Source organism: Hippocampus zosterae, chromosome 11 (genome assembly GCF_025434085.1).
Source record: "Hippocampus zosterae strain Florida chromosome 11, ASM2543408v3, whole genome shotgun sequence".
Taxonomy (NCBI): Eukaryota; Metazoa; Chordata; class Actinopteri; order Syngnathiformes; family Syngnathidae; genus Hippocampus; species Hippocampus zosterae.
In genome coordinates this window covers 24,256,426-24,273,925 of record NC_067461.1, presented here as the reverse complement: position 1 = coordinate 24,273,925, position 17,500 = coordinate 24,256,426, and the positions used below count along the sequence as shown (strand labels likewise).

Below are 17,500 nucleotides of genomic sequence, written 5' to 3'. Positions count from 1 at the left end.
TCATGATAGCACTTGGACATGAAACAGCTTGGGATTTCCGCCTGCTGGATGCCTTTGCACCTCCACTGGAAAAGCCCACTTTTGCAACAAACATCAAATACCGCATCTGCGCGCTCGCAGAGGACCGTATGCGAGCCTGACAGGCTGCGCGCTCAAACCACCCCGGGAGCGGGCCCCTCCTTCGTGCTCTCGGGAGGAGGTCATTAAATGAAAAAAAATCACCCCACTACTCCATCCCCGACCCGCAAGTGCCGTGTCTGCTATAAAGGGGACAATTTTCACTTTTTCCCTCGCTTACGGCCATACTACCCTGAGAACGCCCGATCTCGTCCGATCTCGGAAGCTAAGCAGGGTCGGGCCTGGTTAGTACTTGGATGGGAGACCGCCTGGGAATACCAGGTGCTGTAAGCTTTTGCACCCACCTCCAATTCTCCACACGATTCACTGCTCTTTCCAAAAATTTTGGCTTTCATTAGTCATTCAACTTTCACTTATCCTGTGGTTTGAAATCGTTTCCTTCACGTTGATTTGACAGATCAACGTCTCTTTGGAATAAAATTAATGTCCAACAGAGGGAGCCGTCTGCACGGGGTCGGTCATGATAGCACTTGGACATGAAACAGCTTGGGATTTCCGCCTGCTGGATGCCTTTGCACCTCCACTGGAAAAGCCCACTTTTGCAACAAACATCAAATACCGCATCTGCGCGCTCGCAGAGGACCGTATGCGAGCCTGACAGGCTGCGCGCTCCAACCACCACGGGAGCGGGCCCCTCCTTCGTGCTCTCGGGAGGAGGTCATTAAATGAAAAAAAAAATCACCCCACTACTCCATCCCCGACCCGCAAGTGCCTTGTCTGCTATAAAGGGGACAATTTTCACGTTTTCCCTCGCTTACGGCCATACTACCCTGAGAATGCCCGATCTCGTCCGATCTCGGAAGCTAAGCAGCGTCGGGCCTGGTTAGTACTTGGATGGGAGACCGCCTGGGAATACCAGGTGCTGTAAGCTTTTGCACCCACCTCCAATTCTCAACACGATTCACTGCTCTTTCCAAAAATTTTGGCTTTCATTCGTCCTTCAACTTTCACTTATCCTGTGGTTTGAAATCGTTTCCTTCACGTTGATTTGACAGATCAACGTCTCTTTGGAATAAAATTAATGTCCAACAGAGGGAGCCGTCTGCACGGGGTCGGTCATGATAGCACATGGACATGAAGCAGCTTGGGATTTCCGCCTGCTGGATGCTTTTGCACCTCCACTGGAAAAGCCAACTTTTGCAACAGACATCAAGTACAGCCTCTGCGTGCTCGCAGAGGACCGTATGCGAGCCTGACAGGCTGCGCGCTCCAACCACCACGGGAGCGGGCCCCTCCTTCGTGCTCTCGGGAGGAGGTCATTAAATGAAAAAAAAATCACCCCACTACTCTATCCCCGAACCGCAAGTGCCCTGTCTGCTATAAAGGGGACAATTTTCACGTTTTCCCTCCCTTACGGCCATACTACCCTGAGAACGCCCGATCTCGTCCGATCTCGGAAGCTAAGCAGGGTCGGGCCTGGTTAGTACTTGGATGGGAGACCGCCTGGGAATACCAGGTGCCCTAAGCTTTTGCACCCACCTCCAATTCTCAACACGATTCACTGCTCTTTCCCAAAATTTTGGCTTTCATTAGTCATTCAACTTTCACTTATCCTGTGGTTTGAAATCGTTTCCTTCACGTTGATTTGACAGATCAACGTCTCTTTGGAATAAAATTAATGTCCAACAGAGGGAGCCGTCTGCACGTGGATCGGTAATGATAGCAGTTGGACATGAAGCAGCTTGGGCTTTCCGCCTGCTGGATGCTTTTGCACCTCCACTGGAAAAGCCAACTTTTGCAACAGACATCAAGTACAGCCTCTGCGTGTTCGCAGAGGACCGTATGCGAGCCTGACAGGCTGCGCGCTCAAACCACCACGGGAGCGGGCCCCTCCTTTGTGCACTCCGGAGGAGGTTTATTAAATGAAAAAAAATCACCCCACTACTCCACCCCCGACCCAGAAGTGCCCTGTCTGCTATAAAGAGGACAATTTTCGCGTTTTCCCTCGCTTACGGCCATACTACCCTGAGAACGCCCGATCTCGTCCGATCTCGGAAGCTAAGCAGGGTCGGGCCTGGTTAGTACTTGGATGGGAGACCGCCTGGGAATACCAGGTGCTGTAAGCTTTTGCACCCACCTCCAATTCACAACACGATTCACTGCTCTTTCCAAAAATTTTGGCATTCATTCGTCATTCAACTTTCACTTATCCTGTGGTTTGAAATCGTTTCCTTCACGTTGATTTGACAGATCAACGTCTCTTTGGAATAAAATTAATGTCCAACAGAGGGAGCCGTCTGCACGGGGATCGGTCATGATAGCACTTGGACATGAAACAGCTTGGGATTTCCGCCTGCTGGATGCCTTTGCACCTCCACTGGAAAAGCCCACTTTTGCAACAAACATCAAATACCGCATCTGCGCGCTCGCAGAGGACCGTATGCGAGCCTGACAGGCTGCGCGCTCAAACCACCCCGGGAGCGGGCCCCTCCTTCGTGCTCTCGGGAGGAGGTCATTAAATGAAAAAAAAATCACCCCACTACTCCATCCCCGACCCGCAAGTGCCGTGTCTGCTATAAAGGGGACAATTTTCACTTTTTCCCTCGCTTACGGCCATACTACCCTGAGAACGCCCGATCTCGTCCGATCTCGGAAGCTAAGCAGGGTCGGGCCTGGTTAGTACTTGGATGGGAGACCGCCTGGGAATACCAGGTGCTGTAAGCTTTTGCACCCACCTCCAATTCTCAACACGATTCACTGCTCTTTCCAAAAATTTTGGCATTCATTCGTCATTCAACTTTCACTTATCCTGTGGTTTGAAATCGTTTCCTTCACGTTGATTTGACAGATCAACGTCTCTTTGGAATAAAATTAATGTCCAACAGAGGGAGCCATCTGCACGGGGATCGGTCATGATAGCACTTGGACATGAAGCAGCTTGGGATTTCCGCCTGCTGGATGCCTTTGCACCTCCACTGGAAAAGCCCACTTTTGCAACAAACATCAAATACCGCATCTGCGCGCTCGCAGAGGACCGTATGCGAGCCTGACAGGCTGCGCGCTCCAACCACCACGGGAGCGGGCCCCTCCTTCGTGCTCTCGGGAGGAGGTCATTAAATGAAAAAAAAAAATCACCCCACTACTCCATCCCCGACCCGCAAGTGCCTTGTCTGCTATAAAGGGGACAATTTTCACGTTTTCCCTCGCTTACGGCCATACTACCCTGAGAATGCCCGATCTCGTCCGATCTCGGAAGCTAAGCAGCGTCGGGCCTGGTTAGTACTTGGATGGGAGACCGCCTGGGAATACCAGGTGCTGTAAGCTTTTGCACCCACCTCCAATTCTCAACACGATTCACTGCTCTTTCCAAAAATTTTGGCTTTCATTCGTCCTTCAACTTTCACTTATCCTGTGGTTTGAAATCGTTTCCTTCACGTTGATTTGACAGATCAACGTCTCTTTGGAATAAAATTAATGTCCAACAGAGGGAGCCGTCTGCACGGGGTCGGTCATGATAGCACTTGGACATGAAGCAGCTTGGGATTTCCGCCTGCTGGATGCTTTTGCACCTCCACTGGAAAAGCCAACTTTTGCAACAGACATCAAGTACAGCCTCTGCGTGCTCGCAGAGGACCGTATGCGAGCCTGACAGGCTGCGCGCTCCAACCACCACGGGAGCGGGCCCCTCCTTCGTGCTCTCGGGAGGAGGTCATTAAATGAAAAAAAAATCACCCCACTACTCTATCCCCGACCCGCAAGTGCCCTGTCTGCTATAAAGGGGACAATTTTCACGTTTTCCCTCCCTTACGGCCATACTACCCTGAGAACGCCCGATCTCGTCCGATCTCGGAAGCTAAGCAGGGTCGGGCCTGGTTAGTACTTGGATGGGAGACCGCCTGGGAATACCAGGTGCCCTAAGCTTTTGCACCCACCTCCAATTCTCAACACGATTCACTGCTCTTTCCAAAAATTTTGGCTTTCATTAGTCATTCAACTTTCACTTATCCTGTGGTTTGAAATCGTTTCCTTCACGTTGATTTGACAGATCAACGTCTCTTTGGAATAAAATTAATGTCCAACAGAGGGAGCCGTCTGCACGTGGATCGGTAATGATAGCAGTTGGACATGAAGCAGCTTGGGCTTTCCGCCTGCTGGATGCTTTTGCACCTCCACTGGAAAAGCCAACTTTTGCAACAGACATCAAGTACAGCCTCTGCGTGTTCGCAGAGGACCGTATGCGAGCCTGACAGGCTGCGCGCTCAAACCACCACGGGAGCGGGCCCCTCCTTTGTGCACTCCGGAGGAGGTTTATTAAATGAAAAAAAATCACCCCACTACTCCACCCCCGACCCAGAAGTGCCCTGTCTGCTATAAAGAGGACAATTTTCGCGTTTTCCCTCGCTTACGGCCATACTACCCTGAGAACGCCCGATCTCGTCCGATCTCGGAAGCTAAGCAGGGTCGGGCCTGGTTAGTACTTGGATGGGAGACCGCCTGGGAATACCAGGTGCTGTAAGCTTTTGCACCCACCTCCAATTCACAACACGATTCACTGCTCTTTCCAAAAATTTTGGCATTCATTCGTCATTCAACTTTCACTTATCCTGTGGTTTGAAATCGTTTCCTTCACGTTGATTTGACAGATCAACGTCTCTTTGGAATAAAATTAATGTCCAACAGAGGGAGCCGTCTGCACGGGGATCGGTCATGATAGCACTTGGACATGAAACAGCTTGGGATTTCCGCCTGCTGGATGCCTTTGCACCTCCACTGGAAAAGCCCACTTTTGCAACAAACATCAAATACCGCATCTGCGCGCTCGCAGAGGACCGTATGCGAGCCTGACAGGCTGCGCGCTCAAACCACCCCGGGAGCGGGCCCCTCCTTCGTGCTCTCGGGAGGAGGTCATTAAATGAAAAAAAAATCACCCCACTACTCCATCCCCGACCCGCAAGTGCCGTGTCTGCTATAAAGGGGACAATTTTCACTTTTTCCCTCGCTTACGGCCATACTACCCTGAGAACGCCCGATCTCGTCCGATCTCGGAAGCTAAGCAGGGTCGGGCCTGGTTAGTACTTGGATGGGAGACCGCCTGGGAATACCAGGTGCTGTAAGCTTTTGCACCCACCTCCAATTCTCCACACGATTCACTGCTCTTTCCAAAAATTTTGGCTTTCATTAGTCATTCAACTTTCACTTATCCTGTGGTTTGAAATCGTTTCCTTCACGTTGATTTGACAGATCAACGTCTCTTTGGAATAAAATTAATGTCCAACAGAGGGAGCCGTCTGCACGGGGTCGGTCATGATAGCACTTGGACATGAAACAGCTTGGGATTTCCGCCTGCTGGATGCCTTTGCACCTCCACTGGAAAAGCCCACTTTTGCAACAAACATCAAATACCGCATCTGCGCGCTCGCAGAGGACCGTATGCGAGCCTGACAGGCTGCGCGCTCCAACCACCACGGGAGCGGGCCCCTCCTTCGTGCTCTCGGGAGGAGGTCATTAAATGAAAAAAAAAATCACCCCACTACTCCATCCCCGACCCGCAAGTGCCTTGTCTGCTATAAAGGGGACAATTTTCACGTTTTCCCTCGCTTACGGCCATACTACCCTGAGAATGCCCGATCTCGTCCGATCTCGGAAGCTAAGCAGCGTCGGGCCTGGTTAGTACTTGGATGGGAGACCGCCTGGGAATACCAGGTGCTGTAAGCTTTTGCACCCACCTCCAATTCTCAACACGATTCACTGCTCTTTCCAAAAATTTTGGCTTTCATTCGTCCTTCAACTTTCACTTATCCTGTGGTTTGAAATCGTTTCCTTCACGTTGATTTGACAGATCAACGTCTCTTTGGAATAAAATTAATGTCCAACAGAGGGAGCCGTCTGCACGGGGTCGGTCATGATAGCACTTGGACATGAAGCAGCTTGGGATTTCCGCCTGCTGGATGCTTTTGCACCTCCACTGGAAAAGCCAACTTTTGCAACAGACATCAAGTACAGCCTCTGCGTGCTCGCAGAGGACCGTATGCGAGCCTGACAGGCTGCGCGCTCCAACCACCACGGGAGCGGGCCCCTCCTTCGTGCTCTCGGGAGGAGGTCATTAAATGAAAAAAAAAATCACCCCACTACTCCATCCCCGACCCGCAAGTGCCGTGTCTGCTATAAAGGGGACAATTTTCACTTTTTCCCTCGCTTACGGCCATACTACCCTGAGAACGCCCGATCTCGTCCGATCTCGGAAGCTAAGCAGGGTCGGGCCTGGTTAGTACTTGGATGGGAGACCGCCTGGGAATACCAGGTGCTGTAAGCTTTTGCACCCACCTCCAATTCTCCACACGATTCACTGCTCTTTCCAAAAATTTTGGCTTTCATTAGTCATTCAACTTTCACTTATCCTGTGGTTTGAAATCGTTTCCTTCACGTTGATTTGACAGATCAACGTCTCTTTGGAATAAAATTAATGTCCAACAGAGGGAGCCGTCTGCACGGGGTCGGTCATGATAGCACTTGGACATGAAACAGCTTGGGATTTCCGCCTGCTGGATGCCTTTGCACCTCCACTGGAAAAGCCCACTTTTGCAACAAACATCAAATACCGCATCTGCGCGCTCGCAGAGGACCGTATGCGAGCCTGACAGGCTGCGCGCTCCAACCACCACGGGAGCGGGCCCCTCCTTCGTGCTCTCGGGAGGAGGTCATTAAATGAAAAAAAAAATCACCCCACTACTCCATCCCCGACCCGCAAGTGCCTTGTCTGCTATAAAGGGGACAATTTTCACGTTTTCCCTCGCTTACGGCCATACTACCCTGAGAATGCCCGATCTCGTCCGATCTCGGAAGCTAAGCAGCGTCGGGCCTGGTTAGTACTTGGATGGGAGACCGCCTGGGAATACCAGGTGCTGTAAGCTTTTGCACCCACCTCCAATTCTCAACACGATTCACTGCTCTTTCCAAAAATTTTGGCTTTCATTCGTCCTTCAACTTTCACTTATCCTGTGGTTTGAAATCGTTTCCTTCACGTTGATTTGACAGATCAACGTCTCTTTGGAATAAAATTAATGTCCAACAGAGGGAGCCGTCTGCACGGGGTCGGTCATGATAGCACTTGGACATGAAGCAGCTTGGGATTTCCGCCTGCTGGATGCTTTTGCACCTCCACTGGAAAAGCCAACTTTTGCAACAGACATCAAGTACAGCCTCTGCGTGCTCGCAGAGGACCGTATGCGAGCCTGACAGGCTGCGCGCTTCAACCACCACGGGAGCGGGCCCCTCCTTCGTGCTCTCGGGAGGAGGTCATTAAATGAAAAAAAAAATCACCCCACTACTCTATCCCCGACCCGCAAGTGCCCTGTCTGCTATAAAGGGGACAATTTTCACGTTTTCCCTCCCTTACGGCCATACTACCCTGAGAACGCCCGATCTCGTCCGATCTCGGAAGCTAAGCAGGGTCGGGCCTGGTTAGTACTTGGATGGGAGACCGCCTGGGAATACCAGGTGCCCTAAGCTTTTGCACCCACCTCCAATTCTCAACACGATTCACTGCTCTTTCCAAAAATTTTGGCTTTCATTAGTCATTCAACTTTCACTTATCCTGTGGTTTGAAATCGTTTCCTTCACGTTGATTTGACAGATCAACGTCTCTTTGGAATAAAATTAATGTCCAACAGAGGGAGCCGTCTGCACGTGGATCGGTAATGATAGCAGTTGGACATGAAGCAGCTTGGGCTTTCCGCCTGCTGGATGCTTTTGCACCTCCACTGGAAAAGCCAACTTTTGCAACAGACATCAAGTACAGCCTCTGCGTGTTCGCAGAGGACCGTATGCGAGCCTGACAGGCTGCGCGCTCAAACCACCACGGGAGCGGGCCCCTCCTTTGTGCACTCCGGAGGAGGTTTATTAAATGAAAAAAAATCACCCCACTACTCCACCCCCGACCCAGAAGTGCCCTGTCTGCTATAAAGAGGACAATTTTCGCGTTTTCCCTCGCTTACGGCCATACTACCCTGAGAACGCCCGATCTCGTCCGATCTCGGAAGCTAAGCAGGTTCGGGCCTGGTTAGTACTTGGATGGGAGACCGCCTGGGAATACCAGGTGCTGTAAGCTTTTGCACCCACCTCCAATTCACAACACGATTCACTGCTCTTTCCAAAAATTTTGGCATTCATTCGTCATTCAACTTTCACTTATCCTGTGGTTTGAAATCGTTTCCTTCACGTTGATTTGACAGATCAACGTCTCTTTGGAATAAAATTAATGTCCAACAGAGGGAGCCGTCTGCACGGGGATCGGTCATGATAGCACTTGGACATGAAACAGCTTGGGATTTCCGCCTGCTGGATGCCTTTGCACCTCCACTGGAAAAGCCCACTTTTGCAACAAACATCAAATACCGCATCTGCGCGCTCGCAGAGGACCGTATGCGAGCCTGACAGGCTGCGCGCTCAAACCACCCCGGGAGCGGGCCCCTCCTTCGTGCTCTCGGGAGGAGGTCATTAAATGAAAAAAAAATCACCCCACTACTCCATCCCCGACCCGCAAGTGCCGTGTCTGCTATAAAGGGGACAATTTTCACTTTTTCCCTCGCTTACGGCCATACTACCCTGAGAACGCCCGATCTCGTCCGATCTCGGAAGCTAAGCAGGGTCGGGCCTGGTTAGTACTTGGATGAGAGACCGCCTGGGAATACCAGGTGCTGTAAGCTTTTGCACCCACCTCCAATTCACAACACGATTCACTGCTCTTTCCAAAAATTTTGGCATTCATTCGTCATTCAACTTTCACTTATCCTGTGGTTTGAAATCGTTTCCTTCACGTTGATTTGACAGATCAACGTCTCTTTGGAATAAAATTAATGTCCAACAGAGGGAGCCGTCTGCACGGGGATCGGTCATGATAGCACTTGGACATGAAACAGCTTGGGATTTCCGCCTGCTGGATGCCTTTGCACCTCCACTGGAAAAGCCCACTTTTGCAACAAACATCAAATACCGCATCTGCGCGCTCGCAGAGGACCGTATGCGAGCCTGACAGGCTGCGCGCTCAAACCACCCCGGGAGCGGGCCCCTCCTTCGTGCTCTCGGGAGGAGGTCATTAAATGAAAAAAAAATCACCCCACTACTCCATCCCCGACCCGCAAGTGCCGTGTCTGCTATAAAGGGGACAATTTTCACTTTTTCCCTCGCTTACGGCCATACTACCCTGAGAACGCCCGATCTCGTCCGATCTCGGAAGCTAAGCAGGGTCGGGCCTGGTTAGTACTTGGATGGGAGACCGCCTGGGAATACCAGGTGCTGTAAGCTTTTGCACCCACCTCCAATTCTCCACACGATTCACTGCTCTTTCCAAAAATTTTGGCTTTCATTAGTCATTCAACTTTCACTTATCCTGTGGTTTGAAATCGTTTCCTTCACGTTGATTTGACAGATCAACGTCTCTTTGGAATAAAATTAATGTCCAACAGAGGGAGCCGTCTGCACGGGGTCGGTCATGATAGCACTTGGACATGAAACAGCTTGGGATTTCCGCCTGCTGGATGCCTTTGCACCTCCACTGGAAAAGCCCACTTTTGCAACAAACATCAAATACCGCATCTGCGCGCTCGCAGAGGACCGTATGCGAGCCTGACAGGCTGCGCGCTCCAACCACCACGGGAGCGGGCCCCTCCTTCGTGCTCTCGGGAGGAGGTCATTAAATGAAAAAAAAAATCACCCCACTACTCCATCCCCGACCCGCAAGTGCCTTGTCTGCTATAAAGGGGACAATTTTCACGTTTTCCCTCGCTTACGGCCATACTACCCTGAGAATGCCCGATCTCGTCCGATCTCGGAAGCTAAGCAGCGTCGGGCCTGGTTAGTACTTGGATGGGAGACCGCCTGGGAATACCAGGTGCTGTAAGCTTTTGCACCCACCTCCAATTCTCAACACGATTCACTGCTCTTTCCAAAAATTTTGGCTTTCATTCGTCCTTCAACTTTCACTTATCCTGTGGTTTGAAATCGTTTCCTTCACGTTGATTTGACAGATCAACGTCTCTTTGGAATAAAATTAATGTCCAACAGAGGGAGCCGTCTGCACGGGGTCGGTCATGATAGCACTTGGACATGAAGCAGCTTGGGATTTCCGCCTGCTGGATGCTTTTGCACCTCCACTGGAAAAGCCAACTTTTGCAACAGACATCAAGTACAGCCTCTGCGTGCTCGCAGAGGACCGTATGCGAGCCTGACAGGCTGCGCGCTCCAACCACCACGGGAGCGGGCCCCTCCTTCGTGCTCTCGGGAGGAGGTCATTAAATGAAAAAAAAAATCACCCCACTACTCCATCCCCGACCCGCAAGTGCCGTGTCTGCTATAAAGGGGACAATTTTCACTTTTTCCCTCGCTTACGGCCATACTACCCTGAGAACGCCCGATCTCGTCCGATCTCGGAAGCTAAGCAGGGTCGGGCCTGGTTAGTACTTGGATGGGAGACCGCCTGGGAATACCAGGTGCTGTAAGCTTTTGCACCCACCTCCAATTCTCCACACGATTCACTGCTCTTTCCAAAAATTTTGGCTTTCATTAGTCATTCAACTTTCACTTATCCTGTGGTTTGAAATCGTTTCCTTCACGTTGATTTGACAGATCAACGTCTCTTTGGAATAAAATTAATGTCCAACAGAGGGAGCCGTCTGCACGGGGTCGGTCATGATAGCACTTGGACATGAAACAGCTTGGGATTTCCGCCTGCTGGATGCCTTTGCACCTCCACTGGAAAAGCCCACTTTTGCAACAAACATCAAATACCGCATCTGCGCGCTCGCAGAGGACCGTATGCGAGCCTGACAGGCTGCGCGCTCCAACCACCACGGGAGCGGGCCCCTCCTTCGTGCTCTCGGGAGGAGGTCATTAAATGAAAAAAAAAATCACCCCACTACTCCATCCCCGACCCGCAAGTGCCTTGTCTGCTATAAAGGGGACAATTTTCACGTTTTCCCTCGCTTACGGCCATACTACCCTGAGAATCCCCGATCTCGTCCGATCTCGGAAGCTAAGCAGCGTCGGGCCTGGTTAGTACTTGGATGGGAGACCGCCTGGGAATACCAGGTGCTGTAAGCTTTTGCACCCACCTCCAATTCTCAACACGATTCACTGCTCTTTCCAAAAATTTTGGCTTTCATTCGTCCTTCAACTTTCACTTATCCTGTGGTTTGAAATCGTTTCCTTCACGTTGATTTGACAGATCAACGTCTCTTTGGAATAAAATTAATGTCCAACAGAGGGAGCCGTCTGCACGGGGTCGGTCATGATAGCACTTGGACATGAAGCAGCTTGGGATTTCCGCCTGCTGGATGCTTTTGCACCTCCACTGGAAAAGCCAACTTTTGCAACAGACATCAAGTACAGCCTCTGCGTGCTCGCAGAGGACCGTATGCGAGCCTGACAGGCTGCGCGCTCCAACCACCACGGGAGCGGGCCCCTCCTTCGTGCTCTCGGGAGGAGGTCATTAAATGAAAAAAAAAATCACCCCACTACTCCATCCCCGACCCGCAAGTGCCGTGTCTGCTATAAAGGGGACAATTTTCACTTTTTCCCTCGCTTACGGCCATACTACCCTGAGAACGCCCGATCTCGTCCGATCTCGGAAGCTAAGCAGGGTCGGGCCTGGTTAGTACTTGGATGGGAGACCGCCTGGGAATACCAGGTGCTGTAAGCTTTTGCACCCACCTCCAATTCTCCACACGATTCACTGCTCTTTCCAAAAATTTTGGCTTTCATTAGTCATTCAACTTTCACTTATCCTGTGGTTTGAAATCGTTTCCTTCACGTTGATTTGACAGATCAACGTCTCTTTGGAATAAAATTAATGTCCAACAGAGGGAGCCGTCTGCACGGGGTCGGTCATGATAGCACTTGGACATGAAACAGCTTGGGATTTCCGCCTGCTGGATGCCTTTGCACCTCCACTGGAAAAGCCCACTTTTGCAACAAACATCAAATACCGCATCTGCGCGCTCGCAGAGGACCGTATGCGAGCCTGACAGGCTGCGCGCTCCAACCACCACGGGAGCGGGCCCCTCCTTCGTGCTCTCGGGAGGAGGTCATTAAATGAAAAAAAAAATCACCCCACTACTCCATCCCCGACCCGCAAGTGCCTTGTCTGCTATAAAGGGGACAATTTTCACGTTTTCCCTCGCTTACGGCCATACTACCCTGAGAATGCCCGATCTCGTCCGATCTCGGAAGCTAAGCAGCGTCGGGCCTGGTTAGTACTTGGATGGGAGACCGCCTGGGAATACCAGGTGCTGTAAGCTTTTGCACCCACCTCCAATTCTCAACACGATTCACTGCTCTTTCCAAAAATTTTGGCTTTCATTCGTCCTTCAACTTTCACTTATCCTGTGGTTTGAAATCGTTTCCTTCACGTTGATTTGACAGATCAACGTCTCTTTGGAATAAAATTAATGTCCAACAGAGGGAGCCGTCTGCACGGGGTCGGTCATGATAGCACTTGGACATGAAGCAGCTTGGGATTTCCGCCTGCTGGATGCTTTTGCACCTCCACTGGAAAAGCCAACTTTTGCAACAGACATCAAGTACAGCCTCTGCGTGCTCGCAGAGGACCGTATGCGAGCCTGACAGGCTGCGCGCTCCAACCACCACGGGAGCGGGCCCCTCCTTCGTGCTCTCGGGAGGAGGTCATTAAATGAAAAAAAAAATCACCCCACTACTCTATCCCCGACCCGCAAGTGCCCTGTCTGCTATAAAGGGGACAATTTTCACGTTTTCCCTCCCTTACGGCCATACTACCCTGAGAACGCCCGATCTCGTCCGATCTCGGAAGCTAAGCAGGGTCGGGCCTGGTTAGTACTTGGATGGGAGACCGCCTGGGAATACCAGGTGCCCTAAGCTTTTGCACCCACCTCCAATTCTCAACACGATTCACTGCTCTTTCCAAAAATTTTGGCTTTCATTAGTCATTCAACTTTCACTTATCCTGTGGTTTGAAATCGTTTCCTTCACGTTGATTTGACAGATCAACGTCTCTTTGGAATAAAATTAATGTCCAACAGAGGGAGCCTCTGCACGTGGATCGGTAATGATAGCAGTTGGACATGAAGCAGCTTGGGCTTTCCGCCTGCTGGATGCTTTTGCACCTCCACTGGAAAAGCCAACTTTTGCAACAGACATCAAGTACAGCCTCTGCGTGTTCGCAGAGGACCGTATGCGAGCCTGACAGGCTGCGCGCTCAAACCACCACGGGAGCGGGCCCCTCCTTTGTGCACTCCGGAGGAGGTTTATTAAATGAAAAAAAATCACCCCACTACTCCACCCCCGACCCAGAAGTGCCCTGTCTGCTATAAAGAGGACAATTTTCGCGTTTTCCCTCGCTTACGGCCATACTACCCTGAGAACGCCCGATCTCGTCCGATCTCGGAAGCTAAGCAGGTTCGGGCCTGGTTAGTACTTGGATGGGAGACCGCCTGGGAATACCAGGTGCTGTAAGCTTTTGCACCCACCTCCAATTCACAACACGATTCACTGCTCTTTCCAAAAATTTTGGCATTCATTCGTCATTCAACTTTCACTTATCCTGTGGTTTGAAATCGTTTCCTTCACGTTGATTTGACAGATCAACGTCTCTTTGGAATAAAATTAATGTCCAACAGAGGGAGCCGTCTGCACGGGGATCGGTCATGATAGCACTTGGACATGAAACAGCTTGGGATTTCCGCCTGCTGGATGCCTTTGCACCTCCACTGGAAAAGCCCACTTTTGCAACAAACATCAAATACCGCATCTGCGCGCTCGCAGAGGACCGTATGCGAGCCTGACAGGCTGCGCGCTCAAACCACCCCGGGAGCGGGCCCCTCCTTCGTGCTCTCGGGAGGAGGTCATTAAATGAAAAAAAAATCACCCCACTACTCCATCCCCGACCCGCAAGTGCCGTGTCTGCTATAAAGGGGACAATTTTCACTTTTTCCCTCGCTTACGGCCATACTACCCTGAGAACGCCCGATCTCGTCCGATCTCGGAAGCTAAGCAGGGTCGGGCCTGGTTAGTACTTGGATGAGAGACCGCCTGGGAATACCAGGTGCTGTAAGCTTTTGCACCCACCTCCAATTCACAACACGATTCACTGCTCTTTCCAAAAATTTTGGCATTCATTCGTCATTCAACTTTCACTTATCCTGTGGTTTGAAATCGTTTCCTTCACGTTGATTTGACAGATCAACGTCTCTTTGGAATAAAATTAATGTCCAACAGAGGGAGCCGTCTGCACGGGGATCGGTCATGATAGCACTTGGACATGAAACAGCTTGGGATTTCCGCCTGCTGGATGCCTTTGCACCTCCACTGGAAAAGCCCACTTTTGCAACAAACATCAAATACCGCATCTGCGCGCTCGCAGAGGACCGTATGCGAGCCTGACAGGCTGCGCGCTCAAACCACCCCGGGAGCGGGCCCCTCCTTCGTGCTCTCGGGAGGAGGTCATTAAATGAAAAAAAAATCACCCCACTACTCCATCCCCGACCCGCAAGTGCCGTGTCTGCTATAAAGGGGACAATTTTCACTTTTTCCCTCGCTTACGGCCATACTACCCTGAGAACGCCCGATCTCGTCCGATCTCGGAAGCTAAGCAGGGTCGGGCCTGGTTAGTACTTGGATGGGAGACCGCCTGGGAATACCAGGTGCTGTAAGCTTTTGCACCCACCTCCAATTCTCCACACGATTCACTGCTCTTTCCAAAAATTTTGGCTTTCATTAGTCATTCAACTTTCACTTATCCTGTGGTTTGAAATCGTTTCCTTCACGTTGATTTGACAGATCAACGTCTCTTTGGAATAAAATTAATGTCCAACAGAGGGAGCCGTCTGCACGGGGTCGGTCATGATAGCACTTGGACATGAAACAGCTTGGGATTTCCGCCTGCTGGATGCCTTTGCACCTCCACTGGAAAAGCCCACTTTTGCAACAAACATCAAATACCGCATCTGCGCGCTCGCAGAGGACCGTATGCGAGCCTGACAGGCTGCGCGCTCCAACCACCACGGGAGCGGGCCCCTCCTTCGTGCTCTCGGGAGGAGGTCATTAAATGAAAAAAAAAATCACCCCACTACTCCATCCCCGACCCGCAAGTGCCTTGTCTGCTATAAAGGGGACAATTTTCACGTTTTCCCTCGCTTACGGCCATACTACCCTGAGAATGCCCGATCTCGTCCGATCTCGGAAGCTAAGCAGCGTCGGGCCTGGTTAGTACTTGGATGGGAGACCGCCTGGGAATACCAGGTGCTGTAAGCTTTTGCACCCACCTCCAATTCTCAACACGATTCACTGCTCTTTCCAAAAATTTTGGCTTTCATTCGTCCTTCAACTTTCACTTATCCTGTGGTTTGAAATCGTTTCCTTCACGTTGATTTGACAGATCAACGTCTCTTTGGAATAAAATTAATGTCCAACAGAGGGAGCCGTCTGCACGGGGTCGGTCATGATAGCACTTGGACATGAAGCAGCTTGGGATTTCCGCCTGCTGGATGCTTTTGCACCTCCACTGGAAAAGCCAACTTTTGCAACAGACATCAAGTACAGCCTCTGCGTGCTCGCAGAGGACCGTATGCGAGCCTGACAGGCTGCGCGCTCCAACCACCACGGGAGCGGGCCCCTCCTTCGTGCTCTCGGGAGGAGGTCATTAAATGAAAAAAAAAATCACCCCACTACTCTATCCCCGACCCGCAAGTGCCCTGTCTGCTATAAAGGGGACAATTTTCACGTTTTCCCTCCCTTACGGCCATACTACCCTGAGAACGCCCGATCTCGTCCGATCTCGGAAGCTAAGCAGGGTCGGGCCTGGTTAGTACTTGGATGGGAGACCGCCTGGGAATACCAGGTGCCCTAAGCTTTTGCACCCACCTCCAATTCTCAACACGATTCACTGCTCTTTCCAAAAATTTTGGCTTTCATTAGTCATTCAACTTTCACTTATCCTGTGGTTTGAAATCGTTTCCTTCACGTTGATTTGACAGATCAACGTCTCTTTGGAATAAAATTAATGTCCAACAGAGGGAGCCGTCTGCACGTGGATCGGTAATGATAGCAGTTGGACATGAAGCAGCTTAGGCTTTCCGCCTGCTGGATGCTTTTGCACCTCCACTGGAAAAGCCAACTTTTGCAACAGACATCAAGTACAGCCTCTGCGTGTTCGCAGAGGACCGTATGCGAGCCTGACAGGCTGCGCGCTCAAACCACCACGGGAGCGGGCCCCTCCTTTGTGCACTCCGGAGGAGGTTTATTAAATGAAAAAAAATCACCCCACTACTCCACCCCCGACCCAGAAGTGCCCTGTCTGCTATAAAGAGGACAATTTTCGCGTTTTCCCTCGCTTACGGCCATACTACCCTGAGAACGCCCGATCTCGTCCGATCTCGGAAGCTAAGCAGGTTCGGGCCTGGTTAGTACTTGGATGGGAGACCGCCTGGGAATACCAGGTGCTGTAAGCTTTTGCACCCACCTCCAATTCACAACACGATTCACTGCTCTTTCCAAAAATTTTGGCATTCATTCGTCATTCAACTTTCACTTATCCTGTGGTTTGAAATCGTTTCCTTCACGTTGATTTGACAGATCAACGTCTCTTTGGAATAAAATTAATGTCCAACAGAGGGAGCCGTCTGCACGGGGATCGGTCATGATAGCACTTGGACATGAAACAGCTTGGGATTTCCGCCTGCTGGATGCCTTTGCACCTCCACTGGAAAAGCCCACTTTTGCAACAAACATCAAATACCGCATCTGCGCGCTCGCAGAGGACCGTATGCGAGCCTGACAGGCTGCGCGCTCAAACCACCCCGGGAGCGGGCCCCTCCTTCGTGCTCTCGGGAGGAGGTCATTAAATGAAAAAAAAATCACCCCACTACTCCATCCCCGACCCGCAAGTGCCGTGTCTGCTATAAAGGGGACAATTTTCACTTTTTCCCTCGCTTACGGCCATACTACCCTGAGAACGCCCGATCTCGTCCGATCTCGGAAGCTAAGCAGGGTCGGGCCTGGTTAGTACTTGGATGAGAGACCGCCTGGGAATACCAGGTGCTGTAAGCTTTTGCACCCACCTCCAATTCTCCACACGATTCACTGCTCTTTCCAAAAATTTTGGCATTCATTCGTCATTCAACTTTCACTTATCCTGTGGTTTGAAATCGTTTCCTTCACGTTGATTTGACAGATCAACGTCTCTTTGGAATAAAATTAATGTCCAACAGAGGGAGCCATCTGCACGGGGATCGGTCATGATAGCACTTGGACATGAAGCAGCTTGGGATTTCCGCCTGCTGGATGCCTTTGCACCTCCACTGGAAAAGCCCACTTTTGCAACAAACATCAAATACTGCATCTGCGTGCTCGCAGAGGACCGTATGCGAGCCTGACAGGCTGCGCGCTCAAACCA

General features: G+C 51.0%; 29 non-coding genes across 29 annotated transcripts; all 29 read left to right on the top strand.

Moving 5' to 3' along the window:
- The first annotated feature begins 292 nt into the window (after positions 1 to 292).
- Positions 293 to 411, top strand: LOC127610975 (5S ribosomal RNA). Its single transcript, XR_007965153.1, has one exon. It is a non-coding gene; the product is annotated as a 5S ribosomal RNA (ribosomal RNA).
- Positions 412 to 890: 479 nt separating this feature from the next.
- LOC127610966 (5S ribosomal RNA) lies at positions 891 to 1,009 on the top strand. Its single transcript, XR_007965145.1, has one exon. It is a non-coding gene; the product is annotated as a 5S ribosomal RNA (ribosomal RNA).
- Positions 1,010 to 1,487: 478 nt separating this feature from the next.
- LOC127610996 (5S ribosomal RNA) lies at positions 1,488 to 1,606 on the top strand. The gene has a single exon (XR_007965173.1). It is a non-coding gene; the product is annotated as a 5S ribosomal RNA (ribosomal RNA).
- Positions 1,607 to 2,085: 479 nt separating this feature from the next.
- LOC127610963 (5S ribosomal RNA) lies at positions 2,086 to 2,204 on the top strand. Its single transcript, XR_007965142.1, has one exon. It is a non-coding gene; the product is annotated as a 5S ribosomal RNA (ribosomal RNA).
- Positions 2,205 to 2,683: 479 nt separating this feature from the next.
- Positions 2,684 to 2,802, top strand: LOC127610951 (5S ribosomal RNA). The gene has a single exon (XR_007965131.1). It is a non-coding gene; the product is annotated as a 5S ribosomal RNA (ribosomal RNA).
- A 481-nt stretch (positions 2,803 to 3,283) lies between these two features.
- On the top strand, positions 3,284 to 3,402 carry LOC127610965 (5S ribosomal RNA). Its single transcript, XR_007965144.1, has one exon. It is a non-coding gene; the product is annotated as a 5S ribosomal RNA (ribosomal RNA).
- Positions 3,403 to 3,880: 478 nt separating this feature from the next.
- LOC127610995 (5S ribosomal RNA) lies at positions 3,881 to 3,999 on the top strand. Its single transcript, XR_007965172.1, has one exon. It is a non-coding gene; the product is annotated as a 5S ribosomal RNA (ribosomal RNA).
- A 479-nt stretch (positions 4,000 to 4,478) lies between these two features.
- Positions 4,479 to 4,597, top strand: LOC127610940 (5S ribosomal RNA). The gene has a single exon (XR_007965120.1). It is a non-coding gene; the product is annotated as a 5S ribosomal RNA (ribosomal RNA).
- A 479-nt stretch (positions 4,598 to 5,076) lies between these two features.
- LOC127610929 (5S ribosomal RNA) lies at positions 5,077 to 5,195 on the top strand. Its single transcript, XR_007965109.1, has one exon. It is a non-coding gene; the product is annotated as a 5S ribosomal RNA (ribosomal RNA).
- Positions 5,196 to 5,674: 479 nt separating this feature from the next.
- LOC127610964 (5S ribosomal RNA) lies at positions 5,675 to 5,793 on the top strand. The gene has a single exon (XR_007965143.1). It is a non-coding gene; the product is annotated as a 5S ribosomal RNA (ribosomal RNA).
- Positions 5,794 to 6,272: 479 nt separating this feature from the next.
- LOC127610918 (5S ribosomal RNA) lies at positions 6,273 to 6,391 on the top strand. Its single transcript, XR_007965098.1, has one exon. It is a non-coding gene; the product is annotated as a 5S ribosomal RNA (ribosomal RNA).
- A 479-nt stretch (positions 6,392 to 6,870) lies between these two features.
- LOC127610962 (5S ribosomal RNA) lies at positions 6,871 to 6,989 on the top strand. The gene has a single exon (XR_007965141.1). It is a non-coding gene; the product is annotated as a 5S ribosomal RNA (ribosomal RNA).
- Positions 6,990 to 7,468: 479 nt separating this feature from the next.
- LOC127610994 (5S ribosomal RNA) lies at positions 7,469 to 7,587 on the top strand. Its single transcript, XR_007965171.1, has one exon. It is a non-coding gene; the product is annotated as a 5S ribosomal RNA (ribosomal RNA).
- Positions 7,588 to 8,066: 479 nt separating this feature from the next.
- LOC127610928 (5S ribosomal RNA) lies at positions 8,067 to 8,185 on the top strand. The gene has a single exon (XR_007965108.1). It is a non-coding gene; the product is annotated as a 5S ribosomal RNA (ribosomal RNA).
- Positions 8,186 to 8,664: 479 nt separating this feature from the next.
- On the top strand, positions 8,665 to 8,783 carry LOC127610937 (5S ribosomal RNA). The gene has a single exon (XR_007965117.1). It is a non-coding gene; the product is annotated as a 5S ribosomal RNA (ribosomal RNA).
- A 479-nt stretch (positions 8,784 to 9,262) lies between these two features.
- On the top strand, positions 9,263 to 9,381 carry LOC127610907 (5S ribosomal RNA). The gene has a single exon (XR_007965087.1). It is a non-coding gene; the product is annotated as a 5S ribosomal RNA (ribosomal RNA).
- A 479-nt stretch (positions 9,382 to 9,860) lies between these two features.
- LOC127610961 (5S ribosomal RNA) lies at positions 9,861 to 9,979 on the top strand. The gene has a single exon (XR_007965140.1). It is a non-coding gene; the product is annotated as a 5S ribosomal RNA (ribosomal RNA).
- Positions 9,980 to 10,458: 479 nt separating this feature from the next.
- LOC127610895 (5S ribosomal RNA) lies at positions 10,459 to 10,577 on the top strand. Its single transcript, XR_007965076.1, has one exon. It is a non-coding gene; the product is annotated as a 5S ribosomal RNA (ribosomal RNA).
- Positions 10,578 to 11,056: 479 nt separating this feature from the next.
- Positions 11,057 to 11,175, top strand: LOC127610986 (5S ribosomal RNA). The gene has a single exon (XR_007965163.1). It is a non-coding gene; the product is annotated as a 5S ribosomal RNA (ribosomal RNA).
- Positions 11,176 to 11,654: 479 nt separating this feature from the next.
- Positions 11,655 to 11,773, top strand: LOC127610884 (5S ribosomal RNA). Its single transcript, XR_007965065.1, has one exon. It is a non-coding gene; the product is annotated as a 5S ribosomal RNA (ribosomal RNA).
- A 479-nt stretch (positions 11,774 to 12,252) lies between these two features.
- LOC127610960 (5S ribosomal RNA) lies at positions 12,253 to 12,371 on the top strand. The gene has a single exon (XR_007965139.1). It is a non-coding gene; the product is annotated as a 5S ribosomal RNA (ribosomal RNA).
- A 479-nt stretch (positions 12,372 to 12,850) lies between these two features.
- LOC127610992 (5S ribosomal RNA) lies at positions 12,851 to 12,969 on the top strand. Its single transcript, XR_007965169.1, has one exon. It is a non-coding gene; the product is annotated as a 5S ribosomal RNA (ribosomal RNA).
- Positions 12,970 to 13,447: 478 nt separating this feature from the next.
- On the top strand, positions 13,448 to 13,566 carry LOC127610927 (5S ribosomal RNA). Its single transcript, XR_007965107.1, has one exon. It is a non-coding gene; the product is annotated as a 5S ribosomal RNA (ribosomal RNA).
- Positions 13,567 to 14,045: 479 nt separating this feature from the next.
- On the top strand, positions 14,046 to 14,164 carry LOC127610936 (5S ribosomal RNA). The gene has a single exon (XR_007965116.1). It is a non-coding gene; the product is annotated as a 5S ribosomal RNA (ribosomal RNA).
- A 479-nt stretch (positions 14,165 to 14,643) lies between these two features.
- LOC127611064 (5S ribosomal RNA) lies at positions 14,644 to 14,762 on the top strand. Its single transcript, XR_007965229.1, has one exon. It is a non-coding gene; the product is annotated as a 5S ribosomal RNA (ribosomal RNA).
- A 479-nt stretch (positions 14,763 to 15,241) lies between these two features.
- LOC127610959 (5S ribosomal RNA) lies at positions 15,242 to 15,360 on the top strand. The gene has a single exon (XR_007965138.1). It is a non-coding gene; the product is annotated as a 5S ribosomal RNA (ribosomal RNA).
- Positions 15,361 to 15,839: 479 nt separating this feature from the next.
- Positions 15,840 to 15,958, top strand: LOC127610991 (5S ribosomal RNA). The gene has a single exon (XR_007965168.1). It is a non-coding gene; the product is annotated as a 5S ribosomal RNA (ribosomal RNA).
- A 479-nt stretch (positions 15,959 to 16,437) lies between these two features.
- On the top strand, positions 16,438 to 16,556 carry LOC127610926 (5S ribosomal RNA). Its single transcript, XR_007965106.1, has one exon. It is a non-coding gene; the product is annotated as a 5S ribosomal RNA (ribosomal RNA).
- Positions 16,557 to 17,035: 479 nt separating this feature from the next.
- On the top strand, positions 17,036 to 17,154 carry LOC127610935 (5S ribosomal RNA). Its single transcript, XR_007965115.1, has one exon. It is a non-coding gene; the product is annotated as a 5S ribosomal RNA (ribosomal RNA).
- Positions 17,155 to 17,500: the final 346 nt, after the last annotated feature.